Source organism: Narcine bancroftii, chromosome 10 (assembly GCF_036971445.1).
Source record: "Narcine bancroftii isolate sNarBan1 chromosome 10, sNarBan1.hap1, whole genome shotgun sequence".
Lineage (NCBI taxonomy): Eukaryota > Metazoa > Chordata > Chondrichthyes > Torpediniformes > Narcinidae > Narcine > Narcine bancroftii.
The window spans coordinates 95,480,922-95,503,533 of NC_091478.1; the positions used below are offsets into that span (position 1 = coordinate 95,480,922).

Genomic DNA, 22,612 nt, shown 5'->3' on the forward strand with positions numbered 1-22,612 from the left:
AAAACATCTATATACAATCTAAAATATAACAATCTGTCACACTAGACATAATCAATTTAACTTCCTCCTGAGTTTTAGAGAATCATGACCCTGGTTTTGATAATTCATATTATTTATATTCCTCATCATCATTTGTTGTGCTTAATTGTTCATTAGACTTTTGCTGAGGTGATATTGCTGTGTAGTTGCATGCCCACCTTCTAATGTTCAGTTAGGAAAGTACTTTGGTGTTGTTAGAAAATAATAACTCCACGCTGTGAAGAAATATGAGTGGAGACACATAGGAGGGTACAAAATGTTCACTGGGTGCTTGGTTTCTATGTCTCGGTATACAGGACAGGTGAGGTTGTACAATCTGTACTGTATAATCATTTGGTTCACTGGATATGACCTTGAACCTGTAAACTTTTTCCAACAGTGTAACCAAGAATGAGGGAGTTCTGAAGAGTTGGAGGCTTTTTATCCCTGTGTTCCAGATTCTGTGGTGTATGATGGGGGTAGTTTCTATGTGTGGCATTTCACTGTTTGGGTGGGACAGAAGAGGCTCTTGTGGCAGTTGATATTAGGAGCCCAAATAGGCACTTCACTTATTTGACACTTTAAAAAAAAAATTCCAGGCAAGATTGGTTGTTGAGAAATGGAAGAGATATTTAATAGGCATGGTAAAGAGAAATTGTTTCCATTGGAAGGAGGATTAGTAAGAACAAATAAAGCTGAAATAGCAAAAGAACCACTTGTTTTAAGTGGCATGTTTTGATCTGGAATGTGTTGCTTGAAAAAGTGATGGAAAGATGCGTCATAATTGAAAAAAAAATTGATGGGGAGGGGGATAAAAAGATTGGATTGGGGAATGACCATGGAAAGTGGGACTTTTGTGTAGCCATTCCAAAGAGACCATACCAATGCAAAGGGCTGGAGAGCCTCTATCAGTATGAGGGACCTGCAGTAAAAAGCAAGGTGGAAAGGGTAGATAAAAGGTGAGTAAAGTATTAAGCGGTTGCTCTGTTTAAGGTTGGATTACAGGAAGAAGCAATGTTGTCCGCTATTGGAAATGTAAAATTTGTAGCCGACAGTGTGGATTGTGAGATGACAAAGTATGTGATCGCGTGAGGTTCTGAGGCTTGAAGCTGATGATTCTTTTAAAAAAAACCCTTTTGGAATAGTTGCAATCGTACAGTTAAGTGTTATTTCAGGAACATTGTCTCTGTGTTTTTGGCTTTTGCTCTGGTGGCCATCAATCAATCTGCAGAAACATGGGTTGGTGCAAAAAGTGGAGCCTTAAGCAATGGGAGAAATTCTTAAACCCTTGAACTTGGGCTGTCAGCAAAAATATAAACTGCTGGATCTTCTGGATGTCAATTTATTTTCAGGTTGGTAAGTGGCCTGTAATATCTTTTAAAAAGTAAATATTGTTGTAAGTTCCAGTGCTGCAGATGGTTGAGGCCTATTAGAGTTGAGCACAAAAGTCGAATCTGACCGTTCTGTGCAAGATGAAGAGCATTGCTGCCTTTCATTGAGATGTTCTGGTTTGCATCCTCAGTGTGATTTAAAAAAAAAAAAAGATCCTCTGGGTTGACATCAAAGACAAGGGCAGTTGTGCAGTGTTAATGTGTCTATCATTCAATATCATTAAAAAAGCAGATGATGTGGTCATTATCACATTGCTGTTTCTGGGCCAATTATTGCTTATGTTGTAGTCTGTGAAGTGCTTTGAGACTCTCTGGGATTGTGGCAGTCCCTTTGAGATGAATTTTTGTCATATACATAAGAAAGCAGCCAACATCATAAAGGACCCCTATCACCCTGGTCACAACCTCTTCTCACTGCTACTGGCAGCAGAAGTACCTGTCTAGGTTCAAGAATGTTTTTTTTAATCCAATGGCTATCAGATTCTTGAATATCCCCATACTATCTTCACTGTAAACTACTCTGGGACCACCAAAAAATCTGCAGTATTGAAACACTGCTTTCTTTCTTGCTCTAATTGTAACTGTGAATATTCATCTATTATTTATTTATTATATTTTCCATACTGGGATAATTTATTGTACACTATTGTAGTTACAATAGACAATAGGAGCTGGAGTAGGCCATTTGGCCCGTCGGGCCAGCACCGCCATTTTAGATCATGGCTGATCATTACCATCAGTACCCCTTTCCAGCCTTATCCCCATAACCCTTAACTCCGTTACCCACAAGAGTCTTATCTAACTCTCTTTTGAACATAGTCAGCGAATCTGCCTCTACCACCCTCTGTGGCAGAGCATTCCAGTGCCTGAACTTGTATATTTGATCATCTCAAACTCATTCTGCTTATTCCTTGAAGAAAGACTCAGGCCCATAGCATCAGGAAAATTTCTTTGCTTTTTATGGACGCTGAAAAGACCGGCTGAGTTCCTCCAGAATTTTGGTGTGTTTTTACATCTAATGTCAAACTCATCATAAAATGGACTGAAATTCATTCCTGCTGCAGCTGCACAGGTACATAAAATACACCAGAAATGATGGTATAAGCTACCAGAATGCACTAGGAGACAGAAAAAGATAATAAATATAAAAGAATAAATAAATATTCATTGTTACCTGAGGTGAGTGTTGCAGTTAATTAGTTCCTGCATTGAAATGGGGTGGACTGAGTGGAGCATTTCAAAAGTAATCCCATTACCTTCTCTATCCCAGTCATGTTCCTCTAAAACTATATTTTTGTGTTTTCCCCTGCAGTCCTTTTAACTTCATTCTGCTATGGCCCACTATATAAAGCTGTTTCTTTTAAGCCCTATCATCTCACCAATCAGAAGGGTCAATACATTTAACCTTCATATCAGGAATTCAGTTCAATAGCAGCACTGACTGACAGCCCAGGTTTTATCTGGGTGCTTTGACCTTTGGCAGAGTTGGGTGTAAAGCAAAATGAGATATTTGCTGATGGTTATGGATCTGTGGACTTTAATCAAGATTAAAGAATTGAATGGTAGTGATAACATTAGGGTCTTGTGTTTGAGATGGGAGTTTGTTTTGATTCAGTTTTGCGTCCATTTCCCAGATGGCTTTGTTGAGACACTGCCGGTACGTTTGCTTGGTTTAAAAATATCAACATTTACAGGTGATGCATGTTCCTCTTCCCAAAAATGTGCAGATTATCAAGAGGTGGAGATCTGGAGAAGATCACAGGGAAGGGATCTCAGAACACTTGATGGATTGGGGATGAAACACGAAGGGCTGTGATTGTAGTCAAAACACAGAAATGCTGGAGGAACTCAGCTGGTCTTGCAGTGTCCATCAGAGGGCCTGTGCCCTTCTTCAAGGTTTGTACTCCTTCCCCTTTCTTTTCCTAGCCTTTAATTCAGACACCTCTTAATTTTCAGTCTCACTTTGAGGAAGGGCTCAGGCCCTATGGATGCTGTGAGGCCTGCGGAGTTCCAACTAGATGGATTAGGTTCAGCTTCAAATGGGATGATAGCCTGAACCCTGTCATACTGCTGAGCAGAGGCCAAAAGACCCCCAATCTTCCTGGTCTTCTTGGCGCCCAGTCTGAGATACATACCTACATGGAACAAAGAGCTTTCAACGTTTTTTAAAAGTGTAAGTGTTTCTGCAAAAGATATTCTCTCTCCAGGCTGAGGTGTGTGGGGGGAATGTGAGGATTTTTTTTTTTTGCTTGGCATTATTGTCATCTGCTGACTATATGGGCAGTGGAATCAGCACCTCCAAAGAGAAATTTAGAGAATAATTGACAGTATTGGTGAGAATAGTCTTGAGATTGCTCTTGCAGAACTGGCACAGTTTGAACTGATGGGCTGCTGTGTTCTTTCATCCTTCTGTGCTTTGGTTAAGAGGCCCTTCACTCTGTGCATCCTGTGGTTGTGGTCAACAGGAGCAACTCTGCTTTTTCAGGATTGGAGGTCGAGTCACTGCATTCCCAACCCTGAGATGAATGAAATTCACCAGAGTTTGAGAGATGGGAGCTGGTCCAGATGTCTGGCTGTTTAAATCTTGCTGAAAGGGAGTATTCTGGCATTTAGGCTGGAGATCTATAATTTTGAAAGAAACCAGATTTGTAAACAAACAAAAAGCTTTGGATTGTTGGATGAAGGCCCCTCAATATAAGTAAAAGTGCCTCTTTCAATTTGTTTTGGTTGAATCCCTTCCTGTTTATACTGGGTCTTAAATCTATGAGCTTGTATCCATATTACAGAGGCTCCTATGAGAAATGAAATTTGCCTGGCTTCAGGTAAACTGGGTGGCTGGTGTGTGGCAGCATTCTCCTTTAGCATCTCTCCCTGCAGAAGCTAACACTTAATTTCTGCACCACAACTTCCTGGGTAAAAGTACTGAAGACGACTCGGACTGACTGAGCACTCGAGGAATATGGGAGCAAATACTCCTGATTTATTGCATGAATAAATACCTGAAGACCTTGGTGCTATTGAATTCCTGTTTTGAGAATTTAGAATTCAAAGTTGGTTTTTGCTTGTTGCTCTTGATTACAGAGGGTGAAAATGAGCAGCTTGGGTTTTAAAACCTAGAATATTACAGAACACTACAGGCTCTTTGGCCATGATGTTTTGCCAAGAGTTTGAGCAGTTGGTTGAATTAAACTTGTGATTATATGTCCCATCTTTCAAAAATAAGGTGTGTCATTTGTTTTATAAGTGAAAAGCAGACGCAAGAGACTACAGATGATGAAATCTGGAACTAAAATCAATTTTCTGGAGAAACTCAACCAGTTGAGCACCATCAGTGGGAGGAACAGAATGGAATCATCTCTATGTAGGATTCCAACTTGAAATGTGGAACATTCTTTTTCTCCCACTGATGCTGCCTGACCCACTTGAGTTCCTCCAGCAGATTGTTTTTTTGTTAAATTGCAAATAGCAATGTTGCTGCTAGTCTCTGATAATTTTCCTTGACTTTTTAAATCTCTGTTCCCAACTCCTCAATTTTTCCCACCCACAGTCTCTGCTCAGCATATTATGATTCACAATTTGACTGGTTGTTGGTATAGTGTACCTCTTTAATCCGGCGACTTTGGGACCTGGCCATTGCGGAACTACAGAAAATGCTGGAAAACAGAAATTGACCCCTAAGGGGAGTCCCCTATCTAAACATACCAAAGGTTAAAACAGGAAATAATACTGTGGGATGGCACGGTTAGCGCAACACCTTTACAGCACCAGTGATCAGGACTGGGGTTTGAGTTCCGCACAGTCTGTACTAACGGCAACAGAGCGCTGGATAAGAGAGGTACAAATTGTATTGGCAAACACATAAAATGCCTGTATCCTGGTTTTAATTCTTTCATGGCTATATAGTAATTATTGAAAATTTGATTCTCAAATTCAGAGATGGTCAACTCCCTTATTGTTGGATCATGTGACAGTTAAGGGAGGCCAATTAAACTGGATGGACCTTGTCATTTTTATTTCAAGCAATCCCAATGTTCCTCTAATAACAAATAATTCTCAAGTGGATTATATCACAGAAGGAAGCTATTTAGTTCATTGTCCATGCAGATACTGTGCAAGAACCAGTGAGTTGGTCCCTCTGTCCATACCTCTTCATGTCGAGCATGGAACAGTACAGCACAGGAACAGGCCCTTCAGCCCATGATGTCTGTCCTGTATATGATGCCAAGCTAAACAAAGTCTCTTCTTCTCTCTCCCCCCCCCCACATTCCATGCGCGTCTATCAAATATGTCTGCTTCCGCCATTCCCACTGGCAGTTCATTTCAGGCATCTCCCGCTCACTGGTTAAAATAAAATCTCCCCCCCCCCCCACCTTCTCATTTAGGTTTTTCCCTGTTTCAACTTAAACGCATATCCTCTAGTATTTGACTTTTTTTTTAAATCATGGGAAAAAGATTCTGACTGCTTGCCCTTTCCATGCCTCTCATAATTTTATAAACTTCTGTCAGATATAGCCTCCAACACTCCAGGTAAAATAGCCCAAGTTTGTCCACCCTCTGAATCCAGGCAGCATCCTGGTAAATCTCTTCTGCATCCTTTAAAAGGTATTCAAAACTTTCCTGTAATGTGGTTACCATAAATGCACAGTCTATTCCAAGTGTGGCCTTGTATTGTGGATGGAACGAAGTTAAGGAATCCAAGCATACAGCACTTTTCCAGTGAAGTTATTACTCTTCATCCAGCACTCTGCCCTGCAGCCACTGATCCTTCTTGACAATACAGTATTGTGGATGTGAGTCTGGCACAGTTTTATTTGACTTCAGTGCCATCACAGCTAAATTTGATCAGATTCACTCCTGTTTGATGGCCTGGCCATTTGACTCTTAAGAGGTAATTGGAAATCAAGTGTGCTCAGAGCCCCTAACATTCTTCTTATCTTCATAACTTAAAACTACCAAAGTCAATTTTAGTGTTGAGACAGGTCTCCTGTCTCTCGTGTGGCACAGATTCCCATTTTTTATGTGAAGATCTAAAGATGTGTAAAGAAATACCTAATATTATATTGGTATTCTGAATTTAAATATTTCAAGAAGGAAATGTTAGTAAAATACCTGTCGAGGAGTTTTGGTCAAGAATACACCTGATCTTTTATTTTTCCTTCCAAATTGGATGACCTTGTATTTACCAAAATTGCACTCCATCTTCCAGATCCTCTCCCACTCATTTAACCTAGCTATTTCTCTCTGCAGACTCTCCGCATCCCCTGTGCCCATTGCTTTTCCATTCAATTTAGTGTCATTCGCAATCTTGCAAATAATGTATATTGTGAACAGTTGCAGGCTCAGCATTGACCCCTGCAGAACACTGATCACCACTGATTGCCAACCAATGAAACATACATTTATCCTAACTCTGTCTTTTATTGATTAACCAATCCTCTATCCATGCTAATATATTACCCCCAACTCCATGTATCTTTATGGATGACTTTTAAGTGGAACCTGATCAAACGCTCTCTGGAAATCCATGTATACAACTTCCACTTTTTACCCTCTATCACTGAGCTCCTAAAATCTGTCAAATGTGACCTTCCATTCCTGAATCCATGCTGCATCTGCCTGATGGAATCATTTCTATATGGATGTCTTGCTATTTCTTCCCCAATAATAGCTTCAAGGATATCTCTGACTATAGGCCTGTAATTACCTGCCTTTAGATTACATCAACCGCCCCCCCCCCAACCCCCCCACCTGGGGGATACAGCACATTTAAGAAAAAGCCTTGTTTTCACATCACATAACAATTTTTTTTTAATGTTTGTGGTCAGTCGGAGAGAAGTTTGGAAGAAACCAGAACTTGACTGCTTCACAGGGGAGAAGACCCATAACTTTGAGCAGAGTCTGAAGGGAGCCTCTTCCAAAAAAGGTTGAAAATGGCTGGTAGATGTCCTTTGTTTTTAAACAGTGGAGTGACTTTTGCTTTCTCCCAATCCACCAACTGTCCAGAAAATTTTGCCAAGTTTTCTCATGTCCATCTATGAAATATAACCTGCCATTTCTTTTAGCATTCCGTCAAGATCAGGGGACTTGTATAACTTTTGACCCACCATCTCTCCTGTGATGGTGATTGTATTGAGGTCCTTACCTACTACTACACCCTTAACATCACTCTGACATATTAGACATATCTTCAAGCGAGAAGAATGACGTAAAGTTGTCATCAAAGCCTTGGCCACTTCTAGTTACCCAATATTAATTCTCTCACATGCACATCAACTGCTCTTAGTTTTTTTTTGTCATTCACCTATTCACCTTCACTGGGGTGTAATTAGTCAATTCACCTCCCAGCATATCTTTGAGATGTTGGGGGGGGGTGAAGGAGAAAGATGCAGAAGGTTGGTTTTACATTTTTGTATGCTTTTTATGTTTTTTGATAAATTATAACTGAGTTCTGAAATAATGGTCTGCACTTGATTTGAGTAAACAATGGAGAAAGAGTTGGCTGTGGAAAATTAGATCACATGAATGGAATCATGAAGAAAGCCTCTACTTCCTCAGGAGTTTGCGGAGGAGCTAGTGGAGTTGTTCAAGTGAACCGGTACGGACTTGAAGGGCCGACGTGGCCTGTTTCCGTGCTGTAAACGGTTATATCTGTACTGATCAGCAGGGAAGTGCTTGGTGGAAAAGATAGAGCTGTGCCTTGTTTTCACTGTTCCCATGAATAGTTCAGTACACTTGCAAAGGAGGGTTTCTTGTGTAACTAAGCTGGAATCTGACCACCCTTTATGGAACCCTGGTGGGCGGTTTGATGTCTTTGAAGGAATTTAATTGGGTGAACATTCTGTAAATTCTTTGTTTTCTTTAACCGTTTTGTCTTTGTACTTGACCCTAACAATGCATGGTTATACATGCTGGTTGATGTGTAATAAACTGCTACCATGATTTCTGCTTTAGTGAAGAAGGTGTTGTGAATAAGACAGTCACAGTATGCTCAATATTAAGCATGTACATAGTTGATACTGAGCAACCTTTAGAATGTACTTGAAAGTTTTTGATGTTTCTTTCAAATTAGGTTTTGGAGAACATTGGGGACAGCCCAACCCATGGGGTTCGGGTCAGATCAACAATTTCCTTTCTTTGTTGCTTATGTCGAGTCCTTGTTTTTTTCACATGGAATCTCAAATCTATATTTAAACATTTAGATGGATGTCAGTTAGCAGAAGCACCTGTAACAATGCAGTGCTCCCTGGATGATTGGCTAGAGTTTGTGCACTGTTTAATTGGCCTTCTCTTTGATCTGCAACAGCTGACATGACCAGCTGAGATTGAATTCACTCAAAGAATTCATACTGATTTTAAGGCTTGTTTTTTTTTAAAAAAAAATGCATTGAGATTACTGCTGTGGCTTTTGTCACTTGAATCTACATTTGGATTACAGCATTGTAATGGATCCAAAGCTTTGGTCATTCAGCATTACTGATACTTGGGACTGGTGTTTTGGCTGAAATTTCACATCAGGACTAGTTTTGACTGAAGTATGTGAAGTCTTTGTCAGAATTATTGAAGTGGCCACAAGAGAGTTTGCTGTGGAATACCTTGATGAGTGCCTTGCACTTAGATAGTTGCCCTTCCTCCATAAGGCATTGCATCTTTAGCCAAGATGTAATAACTTCTTTCTGCTCAACAAGTTGTGATGAAGACGATAGATCTGAAAGAGACAGTTAGTTGGTCCTGTTAAACCCGTGTACTCTCTTTTGAAAGATATACAATTAGTTCTATTTTTGTTGCAAAAGTCTCTTGTCTTCTGTTCATGTGTAGGTCCAATTCCTTTTGTAAGATTACCTTTCAATTTCATTGCATGCTCTACTTGAACTTGCTGGAAGCACAAAATCTTCAGTATCTTGTCCCCATCCCCTTTTACGTAAGTAGCCTCAGTATCGGTTCATCACATAGGATGCGGGCAACTCCCAGCAAGGAGTTTTAAAAGGAGTTTTCCCATTTTAAAACATCATATTTAATGAAGTTTGCTTTGAATGGACTGTAAATGCCTCACATATATATGATATAATTTATATGATATTTAAAATTTTTAATTTTTTAAAATTTAAATTTAGACATACAGCACAGTAACAGGCCACTTCAGCCCACGAATCCATGCCACCCAATTAACCTACACCCATGATACATTTGAACACAATAAAAACACAATGCTGGAGAAACTCAGATCAAACAGCATCCTTTATATACCAAAGATAAAAATAACCTTAACTGACGTTTAAGGCTTCATCAAAGTATCACTGTTTGACCTGCTGAGTTTCTCCAGCAATGCTTTTCTACTATTATTGTCTTAGTTTGATGTGCTGTGTGCAATTTTACAAGGCTCAACTTAGTAGTGCCTCACACCTCCATTGACCCAGGTTCAATCCTGACTTTGCTGCTGTCTGTGTGACATTTACATGTTCTCCATGTGATTTGGCTTTGCCTCACATCCTAATCCAGTGGGTTGGTAGGTCGATTAACCACTAAGTTAGTAGAAGAATCTGGGAAGAGGTTACAGTAATGTGGAGAGGGTGCAGAAAAGATTCACAAGGATGTTGCTGGACTGAAGGACTTGAGTTGTAAGATGAGACTGGATAGGCTGGGACTTTTCTCCCTGTAGCATGGCAGGGAGAAGAATATAAATTCATGAGGGGCACAGATAAGGTGGGTGGTCACTTTTTTTCCGAGGATAAAAAAGTCTACAACTAGAGCCTTAGGTTTAAGATGAGAGGGTAAAGATTCCATGCTGTCTGTAAGGAGTTTGTATGTTCTTCTCACGTCTGCGTGGGTTTTCTCTGAGGGCTCAGGCTAAAGAGGTGTAAATTGGCTGGCACGGACTTATTGGCCTGCTCCAGTCCTGTGTATCTAAGGAGTACCTCAGGTATACCTGAGGAGTACTTTTTCACAGAGGGTGTGGATATGTAGGGTGAACAGCCAGAGGATGGGGTAGAGATGGTTACAATTGTAATGTTTAAAGGGCTTTTGGACAGGGATATTGATAGGAAAGGTTTAGAGGGGTGGGCCTGAATGTTGGCAAATGAGATTAGTTTGGGTAGATGATGTGCTCGGTATGGACAAGTTGGCTGCATAACTGACTCTAGAAGAAATTACAAAGAAAAATTAAGGGTGGAATAGAATTGTTCCAAGAACTGGCATGGACTTGAATTACTATGGCCTCCTATGTTTTAGAGAAATGAGTAAAAGCGTGTTCATAATTTCTCTTTTCGGTTACTGATGCTGGAAGTGTATTGCAACCAACTTGCTATCAGGATAAGTTTATCTGCCACTATATCTTTACACCCATCTTGATTTTTTTTGTCCATCTTGTCTTCCACCTGGTCCCATCTCAAATATCAATCTTGAGAATTGTGCAGGGAAGCAAAGTTTGATCCTTGCTGACTCTCCATACTGGTTTCAAGGTTTGGGAGTGTTGCTTCATCAGGGAAAAACATTCCTCTGCTTTGACTGGGTAATAGGTCTTTCAACAGATTGTTATTTGCTCTAGAGTACAACATCTGCAGTCTCTTGTGTCTCAAGTCATCCAGCTGTTTTTAAAGCTGCCAAAGTGAAAGGATAAATTAATAAATCCCTATGTCTGATGACGCCTTTAACTGTTTAATTTTGGTGGGAAGGGCAGAAAAGGCCCCAAACTCGCTAAGAATGGGTTCATGGATATTATAGCTGTAGTCCAATGATACTCTAAGGCAGAATGTTATGGTTTCAAGTTCCACATCAGGGACAAGACGACAACATTTTAGCCTCATCCAGTGCTCTGTTGGAGGGCTGACTTTGCTCTCTGTTGGATGTAAGAGTTTTCAGTGCTATTTCTCCACTTGTGCCTTGAAAATTCAGGGAAAATGATCAGTTTGTCCAACCTCTCCTGAATGGATATACTCATAAATCTCGGCAACATCTTGTTGAACCTCTTCTGCATCCTCTCCAAAGCTTTCACATCCTTCTCTTAATATGGTGATCAGAGCTGCACGCAATAGTCCAGCTGTGGCCCAACAAGTTTTTTTTATAGCTGCAACACGACTTCCCAACTTTAATACACTACCCCAACGGGTGAAGGTCTTCTTTATCACCCTGACCACTTACTTGTGTTGCCACTTTCAGGGCGGTATGAAATTGCTCCTCCTGATCCCTCTGCGTCAACATTCCCAAGGGACCTGCCACTCTCACTGCTATCTTCAGGCAGAAGCTACAGGCTTGACAACCAACACCTCTAGATTCAGGAACAATTTCTTTTCAACGGCTTTCAGATTCTTGAACCTCCTCTTGGTACACTAATCATGGATTGCTCCTGTTGCACAAAAGGACAGTTTGCATTCTTGCAAGTCACTTTTATTGCATGAGGATTACTATGAATAACTGTATATGTGTGAAAAGGAAAAAGTGTGTATCATGGTTAATGTGATTTATGGTGTGAAAAATAAAAAATTTAAAAAAAAGGATTACTATGAATATTTGTACCCATCTTGTGTATTTATTGTCTTTTGATTTAATTCAAATAGATTACTATCATAGTTTCTCTTAACAAATACCTGTTCAGCTACAGCAGGTAAAAATTTTGGTGCAAATATGGATGACAATTATTTCATCATTACCTGGTTTGTTATGAAAAGGAACTGCAGTCATGACAGTAGTGTTTTGCACTCTTTACATGAGCAATACAACAGATTTATGATTTTTAAAAAATATATTGTGTTCTATTATTTGTATGTCTGTAATGTTGCCATCATATAATATCTGTTTCTAGAACTCTGTTACAGTTTGAGTCCCATATTTCCGCTGTTCTGTTTATTTTCAGACCACTGGCCGTATTCTTTTGACAGATACACTCTGGGATTTCAATGCAAAATATAGAGCACTAGAAGTGGAGCACTGCAGTAATTATACTTTTAGCCAAGGGAATGTTGACCCCTGTTCATTTCTTGAGGTTATAACCCAAGGCCCTGATTTCACGATTCCCACAGTGGTTTTCAACTCTCCTCCTTTTTTCTATGTCTAATCAGTTCTGGCTCTCCTTGTATTATGCAAATCAAATTTCCAGCATCTCAAAGTTTTTAAAATTAAAAAAACGAAAATGAGCAGTTCTGCCAATATAATGGGCAGTTCAGGTGAAGGACGGTGAAGTCCATTAGTTATCAACCTTCCATCCTTTGAAGGCATCTACGTTATATGCTTTCAGGCTCTAGAAACTCCCCTTGCCTGATCTACAACACCTCAGGACCACAAAAGGTCCCTCTGCACTCTTGGCAACTGTGAATATTTATTTATTTTTGTTTTATATTTTTACTTTTTTCTCCTGTCATAATTATGCTATTAGTGTCTTATGAAATTGGGAACCAGCAGCAAACAAGATTTTCAGAGCCTCTATACATTGTACTGATGTATATAGAGGTATGACAATAAACTCTCATTAATTATTTGTGGAGAGAACCATTTAAGAATACAGATTGAAGATCCTTCCTTTGAGATAGGTGAGAACAGGCCTTGCTTATCGTTGGATTTGATCACTTTGTATTTTTAGCTCTAATCTTGGGAATTCCCTCGACCTCCTGCCAACCTTGGCTCCATCCTCCTAAGATGCCACTTATAGCCTCTATTGGACATGTAGTCCAGTAGTACAATCTGTTTTTTGTTTTTTTTTCTTCCCTCCTCCCCCCCCCCCCCCCTCCCCCCCTTTCAACCTCCTGGTCATTGATGGTGCCCTTTATTGTGGGCATGTGGTTTGTCAGTTTGATCATTGCACCTGCTCACAAAGGTGTGAAAAGCTGCTTTGTGTAATGGATTTCCACATTGCTGAGTGGCAAACATGCCGAAGCACTTTAGTTGCCCTCAAATGATAAATGATGAGCATTGAACTTGTGTGTGCTGCCAGTATATTAAAGCATAGTATGACTTGGCTGGGACTCTTTCCTTCCAAATCCTTTGCTTATTTATACTCTGACCTATGACCACCCATAAGGGAGCCTCTCAAATTGTCACAGCTACTAATAACTCTGATGTGGGAGGTTCTGATTCAGCTGTTGGTGTGAAAGAGTGAAGTGCAACAATATTTTTTTTACAGAATTCCTGTGCCACATTGTCCTTGCATTTGCTGCTATTTGATTTCAGTTAAAGCTCCTTTTGTCTCCAAGCCTATTATCTGGCGGCTTTTACCTGTGGTAATTGTGTTTCCTGAGCAGCAGAATTCCAATCACTGTTTTTGGCAGAGCAAATAGTTATGAACTAGGGTGGGATTTTTTGGTAAGAGGATAAAATGATTGAATGCTATGGAGGACATGCGGAAACAGCTATGTGGCTTAAGTATACAATTCTTCTCCACTTCTGCACTACCCCCCCCACCCCTCTCACCAACCCACTATAAGCATGTTCTTCCATTCTGTACTCTATTCTTAAATGTTAATATATGGTGTAATGCAGTGTTCACATGATCTTACCTTTCCAAACACATCACACTACCTAGCAAGTTCTGCTTAGATTTAAAGGAGTGAGCATGTTGAAATTGAGCCCTAGCTGGTCTTCACCTGGCAAGTTCCCCAACTTTCATCTTCTCATACTTTTTACACTTTTACTTGAGTCTTACCAATAATTCCTGTAATCACTACTTGTTCTTAGTAAATAATGGCTAAATTTGCTGTTGTTCTTTCAAACCACATCATCCCTATTTTAATCTTTTGTTCGTTTCTTATCGTTTGGATGCTGAGAACTTGAACTGGTTTCAGTTATGGTGCATTGCTCTTGGCTCACACACAGTCCAATTTATGCAAGGCTTCAAAATTTTATGAAATCTCAGGCTTCCAGGTCACATCTTGGTGATCTCCAAAGGTGTAACCCTGGCTTTCTCTGTCAGAAGTTATGATCTCAGGATTTTTGGGAAGGTGACTTGCAGTCCTTTTGTGCTGTAGGAGCAGTCCATGATTAGTGTACTAAGGGGAGGTTCCAGGGTCCAATAGCTGTTTGATTTTTAGATAAACAGAGGAAACACAAAAGCTACAGTTGCTGGAATCTTAAGCAGATAACTGCTGGAGGAACTCAGCAGGTCAGACCGTATCCATGGGCAAAAATGGCCAGTCAATGTTTTGGGTTTGAATGTTTTGTTAAGCCTAGAGGGAAAAAGTAAAATTTTGTATGTAGAAAAGCTGGGAGAGGGGCAGAAGGTAGGTTTTTAAGGTGAGAGGTGGAGAGACAGGTTGATGGAGAAACCATTAGAAAAGTGGGGAACTGAAAAAAAGGTAGAGGAGGAAATATTTGAGTATTTTCAGACAGATGGGTGAAGGATGAGATCCTCTAGCGAAACAATAGCCAGGATTGAGCCATTTGGCCCAGCTAACTCTATGCTTTTGTTCATCCAAGCCATCTCTCATCTATTGAATCCAATCTCCTATCGCCTTCTCCCATGTGTATTAATTAGTCTGTTGCTTCAATACTTCCACTGTTCTTGCCACTTTCAGTGAGGGCAAGTTTCTTTATTGGAAAGCCTTCAGTGAGGCAGTGATGTTCAAAGAACTTGTTGCTGAAGCAGAAATTGGATGTGGATAAATACTTAGTGAATGCAAATCTCTCTATGAGGCTCTTCTCCCATAGATGTTGTATCTAGTGGGAGAGGGATGCATTGATACCACTTGGTTGTTTGTGAGAACTGATTAAAAACTGTTTGACTATTACCAATGATGTGAAATTGAAGGAAATCCAGAAACCCCAGAATAGTATTGCCCTTTGCAGTCATCTCAATATAAAATATTAAAAGCTCTGCTTCTCTGCCTATGTATTTTTACAAAAAATACATTTTTAAATATCAAAATACTTCCTTGCCTTGCGGCCCTCCATTAGTCACCAACCTCCAGGCAAAATACTTTCCTTCCATTACTACTCTCTGCTTTCTTCCAACAAGCCAATTTTTAAAAATCTATGCAGCTAATTTTCCACTGATCCAGTGACTCATGATTTTTTTGGATGAGTCTCTTGTGGGGGACCTTGTCAAATGCCTTGTTAAAATCATGTAGACCACATGTACTGCCCTGCCCTTGTCAATTTCTTTTGTTCTTCAAAAAAACTCATTGGACCCATGAGGCATGACCTTCCTTTCACAAAGCCATGCTGTCTAGTCTTAAGTAGAATGCTCATAGATTCTATCCTTAAGAATCCTCTCCATTAATTTACAAACCACTGGTGTAAGACTCACCGGTCTATAATTCTCAGTATTCTCCCTATTACCTTTTTTAAACAAGGGGACTACATTTTCTATACTCCAATCCTTCTGCAATCAAAGATCATAGCTATTGCCCCAACTATCTCTTCTCTCATTTCCCACGACAGCATGGAGTATATTGCATTTGGCCCTGGGGAGTACCAATCTTGATGTTTTAACAAGATCCAACACTTCCACTTCCTTAATTTCACATTGTCCAGCACACTTTGTCCTGTTCAATTTTGAACTCACTGTGATCAAGGTCCTCCAGGCACATGTTGCCTCCCTTATCCTTTAGCAGCCCTACTTTCATTCTTGTCGTCCTCTCGTTCTTCATATACGCATAGAATGCCTTGGGGTTCTCCTTAATGCTACATGCCAAGGCCTTCTCATGCCACTTTTGAGCTCTCCTAAGTCCTTTCTTAAGCTCCTTCCTGTCTGCTAGCAATTCCTAAAGTCAAACCTCGGCTTGTAATCTGTAGATGGGATGTTTATATTTTTCACAGTTGTGAACCAATTATATTTCCAAGTCAGGATGGTGTGTGCTTTGGGGGTGCAGATGTAGTTCTTATCATCAGATACTATTTATTGTCATGCAATAAAACAGAAATGGAATATTACTGTGTACACAAATTGCCTTTAGTCTTCCATAAGGCAGATGAAGATTTCTGATTGCTGTTGGGGTAGCTTTAAGTTGCTGTGGTGTTTTTTCAACATGATATTCACTCAACCACTGATGGATGGAATGGGGTGGTGGATGGGATGGGGTGGATGGGATGGGGTGGATGGGATGGGGTGGATGGGATGGGGTGGATGGGATGGGGTGGATGGGATGGGGTGGATGGGATGGGGTGGATGGGATGGGGTGGATGGGATGGGGTGGATGGGATGGGGTGGATGGGATGGGGTGGATGGGATGGGGTGGATGGGATGGGGTGGATGGGATGGGGTGGATGGGATGGGGTGGTGGATGGGATGGGGTGGATGGGATGGGGTGGATGGGATGGGGTGGTGGATGGGATGGGGTGGTGGATGGGATGGGGTGGTGGATGGGATGGGGTGGTGGATGGGATGGGGTGGTGGATGGGATGGGGTGGTGGATGGGATGGGGTGGTGGATGGGATGGGGTGGTGGATGGGATGGGGTGGTGGATGGGATGGGGTGGTGGATGGGATGGGGTGGTGGATGGGATGGGGTGGTGGATGGGATGGGGTGGTGGATGGGATGGGGTGGTGGATGGGATGGGGTGGTGGATGGGATGGGGTGGTGGATGGGATGGGGTGGTGGATGGGATGGGGTGGTGGATGGGATGGGGTGGTGGATGGGATGGGGTGGTGGATGGGATGGGGTGGTGGATGGGATGGGGTGGTGGATGGGATGGGATGGTGGATGGGATGGGGTGGTGGATGGGATGGGGTGGTGGATGGGATGGGGTGGTGGATGGGATGGGGTGGTGGATGGGATGGGGTGGTGGATGGGATGGGGTGGTGGATGGGATGGGGTGGTGGATGGGATGGGGTGGTGGATGGGGTGGGGTGGTGGATGGGGTGGGGTGGTGGATGGGGTGGGGTGGTGGATGGGATGGGGTGGGGTGGTGGATGGGATGGGGTGGGGTGGTGGATGGGATGGGGTGGGGTGGTGGATGGGATGGGGTGGGGTGGTGGGTGGGATGGGGTGGGGTGGTGGGTGGGATGGGTTGGGGTGGTGGATGGGATGGGATGGGGTGGTGGATGGGATGGGGTGGTGGATGGGATGGGATGGGGTGGTGGATGGGATGGGGTGGTGGATGGGATGGGGTGGTGGATGGGATGGGGTGGTGGATGGGATGGGGTGGTGGATGGGATGGGATGGGGTGGTGGATGGGATCCTGGTCCAATAGGCTTCCTTGATCTATCTGATATGTAGCTGTTGGAACTAGTTGCTATAGAAGAACTATTTACCTGGGTGTACTATTTATGTAAAGATGTATATGGTGCTGTGGTGGAGATTGAGCGATTATAATGGATTGATGTTTCTCCCTACTGCAAGCCTTTTCAATGGACACAAAATAGAATGAGAAAAAAATCAGCATATCATGATTTTTGATATTTGTTGTCGTGTTAGGATCAGATCAAAGATGAGATGGAGCAATTGTTCGGATGAGGATACTGTCAGTGTTGGCTTTAAAGAAATTTCTGCTACTGCGTTGGAAGGAGCATTGTTCACCTGCTGTCATGACAACTGCTGATAGTCGTCCTACAACATTCACATTCCTGATGTGTGTCTTGTTCTAAAAATAAACCTTACAGCATCACTTTACAGAAGTTAGGATCTCAGTACATGCTGCAGCATTTGGTGTTTTATGGGCTATCTCAGTTGTAAGTTTGGTTTTATTAACATTAAAGATCAGAGAGCATTTATCACAAGTGTCAATCATTTGAATCCCAGTTCATGACTGAAGTTCTTTGTTTATCTGGAACTCTTCCTGGATTCTAACTCCTCATTCCATTTTCCCAATGCTCCCCATATCACCTCCTATTCCCACTGTTTCTTAATTCACACAAATTCTTGTTTTGTCTTCCTCTGTATGCTTGCCCTTCTACATAGGTAAGCTTCATATCCATTTAAGGTCTTTATGTTCTTGTGCATTTGTTTTGTTGCTTCATTGATGAGTATGCTTTCAGCTGCCTGGGCCCTAATCTCTGAAATTTCTTCCCAGAAATTTCTCTCCTTTTAAGTGTTCCTTTAAAAACCTACCTCAGCAGTCTCATACCTTGTAGGTGTCTCAACATTTGAAATGTCTTGGGATAGATTATGGTGTTAAAGTTGTGTAATTGCATGTTATTGGGAGGAAGAGGAAAGGGAATGCTGTTTCACCAGATAATTATATCATAGCGAATAAACAATCTGCTAGAGAAACTCAGTAGGTTGAGCAACATATTTGGGAGAAAAAATATTGACGTCTTGGGTCGAAGCCCTTCATCAGTTACATCACAGCTCTACTAACCTGGGTTCAACCTGATGCTCAGTAGGGGGGTGGGAAGAGGGGAGGGAGGGAAAGGGGGGGAAAAAGGGAGAAAATGCAACTGTGTAAATTTAATGAGAAACATTTGTACATATTTTGGTTGATAGGGTTGACAGTGTGAAAAATAAATTTTTTTTTTAAAACCTGATGCTCAGTGCTCTTTGTCTTGAGTTTGCAAGATTTCCCTGTAGCTGTGTGTTTACTCTGGCTGCTTCGATTTTCTCTAAGATCCCAAAGATGTGGATTGATGGGTTAATTAACTGCTATATCCTGCCTCCATTTTGTTGGTGAGTTTAACATTTGGGAAGAGTTGGTAAGAATATGGAGAAGTAGAAAATAGAGTTATAAATGAGTCCTTGGCAAGAGTGTAGGCTTGGTCTGCCAAAGGGCCTGTTTTAGTGCTGTATAACTCCACTCCAGGCCAACATAATGTGCCCAGTTACTGTTGATTGTGACCCATTGACTTGAAGACAGATGGGATAAAGGGAGCAATCAATCTGAGTTGAAATGATTATCATGTGTCAGGAATTGTAAAGCTGCAAGTTGAGGACATCTTGGGCAATTGTCCAGATAGTCCAGGATGACTGGATGACTCTTGACAGTCATTGTGGTTTTGAAGTCCTATTGTACAAATAAATGTGTAATAATCAAACAATTGATGCATTTTAAAAGTTTTTGTGTCCTTTTTGATTCTTTTGCCATTCTCCTCCACATGTGACCAATGGGAGTCATTCAGAAATGAAATGGTGGGTATGCAGGTTCAATGTTTTCCTGCAAAGTTGAATGGTATGGCAAGTCCAAGGAAGTTAAGCTTGTGAGGTTACGCATATTTACCGTTCAGTAATAAAACCTAAAGTTAGGTAGTGCCATGCCTCCATTCCTTTTTGATTTTTTTGTAAATGACCTTTATTTAGATGAGGGAGCTTACTTTTCCAAATACAGGATGATATAGCTGAATCAAGTGAGTCAAAAAATGATTTAGGAGTAAAAATTGGTATAGATTGAAAAAGATATTAAAAAATTTAGGTAGAATACTCTTTGTAATAGAATTAATACGGCCAACCAAAGTTGTAGACAGGGGAGACCAATGCTTGAAAGATTGTTTCATATGTTTTAATAAATTAAGAAAATTTTCTTTGAAAAGATGTTTGACTTTTAGTAACTATGATATCAAGATAAATTCATTGATTTCTCACAATCTTAAAAGGAGAACTAGTATACACTGAAGCTGATGCAGTGGAAGGAAGAAGTTCACTTTTATGTATATTCAAGTTGTATCCTGAAAACTGAGAGAACATTGAAATCATAGAGACTTTATGTTCACTTCCCTTCCTCCAAATTCCAGAAATATCCAGACACTCCCTGAAACTCAATTACTAATGGGTCTTTCACCATATTGAAAAGTATTGGACTTGGCGAGCATCCTTGATGGGTACCCCTTTGCAAATTGAAAGGCTGAGACAATTGAGAGTTAGTAAGAATTGAAACGGTATGACACAAGTATAATAAAGCATGGTCCAAAATTAAATTTTTCTAAAATTGTAAATAGATACCCTCACTCCAACCAATTGAACACTTTTTCAGCATCTAAAGAAAGAAGACATTCAGAGACTGGCTAGAAGGTTAATATAAAATATCCATTAAGTGACAAATATTAAACTAAGAGTAATGGTTTTTACAGAACTGGCCTGATCTTCTGAAACAATTAAAGGCAAATATTCTTCAGTCTAAGGACCAGAATCTTGGCCAGAATTTTAACATCCATGTTTAATAAAGAAATTGGACTGTAGGAAGTGCATTCCACTGGATCTTTACCTTTCTTTGGTATGAGTGAAATACATGAATTATACTGGTAATTTACCATATTTAAATGGGTCAGATAATACAGAACCTAAATGAGGTGCAAACAATTTAGAGAATGATTTTTTTAAAAAATTTTAAAAAATCTCTACAGGGAATCCATCAGGTCCTGGAGACTTTCCTGCTTGTAATAAAGAGATAGCAGTAACTATTTCTTTCTGGAGCTTTTCTAAACTCATTCTATTTATTGTCTAGGATAATGCTGGAATATTTAATCGATCAGAAAATCCTCTAACGTATTATTATCATTTGTAAATTGTACTGGGCCTTTTTTTTTAAAATGTATAGTATAGGAAATAATTTGCCCCCTAAGATAAGCTTTCAAGGTGTCTCATATAATCAAACCAGAAGTTTCTGGTGTAGTATTTGTTTCAAAGAAAAAAGTGGTATGTTCTTCCATAAATTTCAAAAAATCTTTATCTGAGAGCAATGTTGAGTTAAAACACCAAAGCTTGCTAACTTTTAAGGGAAGTCAGGAAAAAAAACAAAGATAATATGACGGGGCGTGGTCTGATATTACAATGCTTTGATGCACACAGGAACCGGTCTGTGAAATCAGTTGGTTATAAACTCTGCTTCAGTCCACAGTCATCACCCTCCAAAAACAATTCAGTATCTCTTTCCTGATTGGAAACTTATCCAATATCGATTCCATCCCTTTCTTTAGTAATTGAAAACCACTCCATTAAAAGACTTCAACATCAAGAAAAGTTTGGATTAATGCCACAAATTTCTCAGGATGAGCCAACAATTTAGTACCAATAAAGTATTTTTTGAAATGCTGCCTCATTGTAGCTAGAATTAATGTACAGAAGCCTTCCTAAACTGACTGAAATGATTGACCAGATAACCTGGTTGTAATGCTCCCCTGGTGCTCTTTTGAACAGTTCATCATTCTAACGTTTTCTTTAATGGGATGCATAAAAATGCGGCATTATCTAACTTATCCAGCCAATGTTTTATATAAATTCATCATTATTATTTGCTTGGGTATGCTCCCATCTACAAAACCTGAAACATTTTTTGGCTTTGTTTGGATATTTTGGGAAAATGCTTTGGTTGCTCTGGTCTATGGTTCAGATGATGGATTGAAGTCTGTAATGTGGAAGATATGCTTAATGCAGTAATGTGGGTGGCATTGAAGGGCAATAAAACTGTGGGAGAGCCATTACACTTTTGGAGGAATAGCACTATGGGTAAATTGCATAAAGGTGTAATTCATTAACCCTTGAATTTTCTTTCTTCTTTGGATTTAATATATCCCACAGCAATATTTTGATTAACAGAAGTTCTCAGGAGTGTTTTTTGCATTAACATCTACACTTTAAAAGTATTATCTGTATGTGAAGCAAGTTTGATATGTGATGACAACAGCTGCTTTAATATAGTGTGTTCATCTAAAGTAATGAAAGGACCAAGCATTAGCAAGCAAAGTTTGACACAAAATACCTCAAGGTTAAGGTGGGTGACTAAAGCTTGGTCTTGTTGTCCCTCGGGTCTCTTTCCTTAAATCTATGCCTGCTTGTTTTAATCTCTTGTACCAAGACTATGACTACTTAGCTTTTCTTTGCCCCTTGTAGTTTTATAAACCTTCAAACTCCTACTCTTCATAAGCCACTTTCAGGTGGCCAGAATACCCGACTGTAAAGTCGCCTATTCTACCCCAATGCGGCTGTCGGGTGGCCACCTGAAAATGAAGGACCCAGCCAGGAGAAGCACTTACCTAACTCTCCTCCAGTAGGTATATTTTCCGGCTCGGAGAATCCCCTGTTGCACCTGAAAGCAGCAGTGGGACTATAGCCACAGTCCACAGGAGCCAGCGTTCGCTTAGATGCAACTCTCCTTCAGCCGGCACGTTCAGGTGAGAGAAAGGCATCTTTTCCGCGGCCTCCTGAACATCCCTGCTGCACTCCCCCAGCCGCGACTGCCGGCGCATTATATGCATTCGAGCACCTGAAAGCGGCTATAGAGAAGAACCAGCTATCACACTCTCATTCTTGTAACATTCTTGTTAAAAAAAAGATTACTGCACCCTTTCCAATTTAATGACATCTTTCATCTGACTGGGTGACCAAAATGATGCACAAAACTCCAAGCATAGTCACA

The 22,612-nt window shown here is 40.7% G+C and overlaps 1 protein-coding gene across 3 annotated transcripts in view; it reads left to right on the top strand.

Annotated features, from left to right (window-relative positions):
• Window positions 1–22,612, top strand: part of garre1 (granule associated Rac and RHOG effector 1) — a 151,969-nt gene that overhangs the window by 12,872 nt on the left and 116,485 nt on the right. The window contains exon 2 of one of the 3 annotated variants that reach the window (XM_069902018.1): window positions 3,137–3,305. The exons of 1 other annotated variant lie outside the window; for it this stretch is intronic. The gene's annotated coding sequence lies outside the window, so the exon portion shown is untranslated. Of the gene's footprint in view, window positions 1–3,136; window positions 3,306–17,939; window positions 18,000–22,612 lie in introns of those variants that run through there. One more of the 3 variants, XM_069902020.1, reaches the window with a different exon arrangement.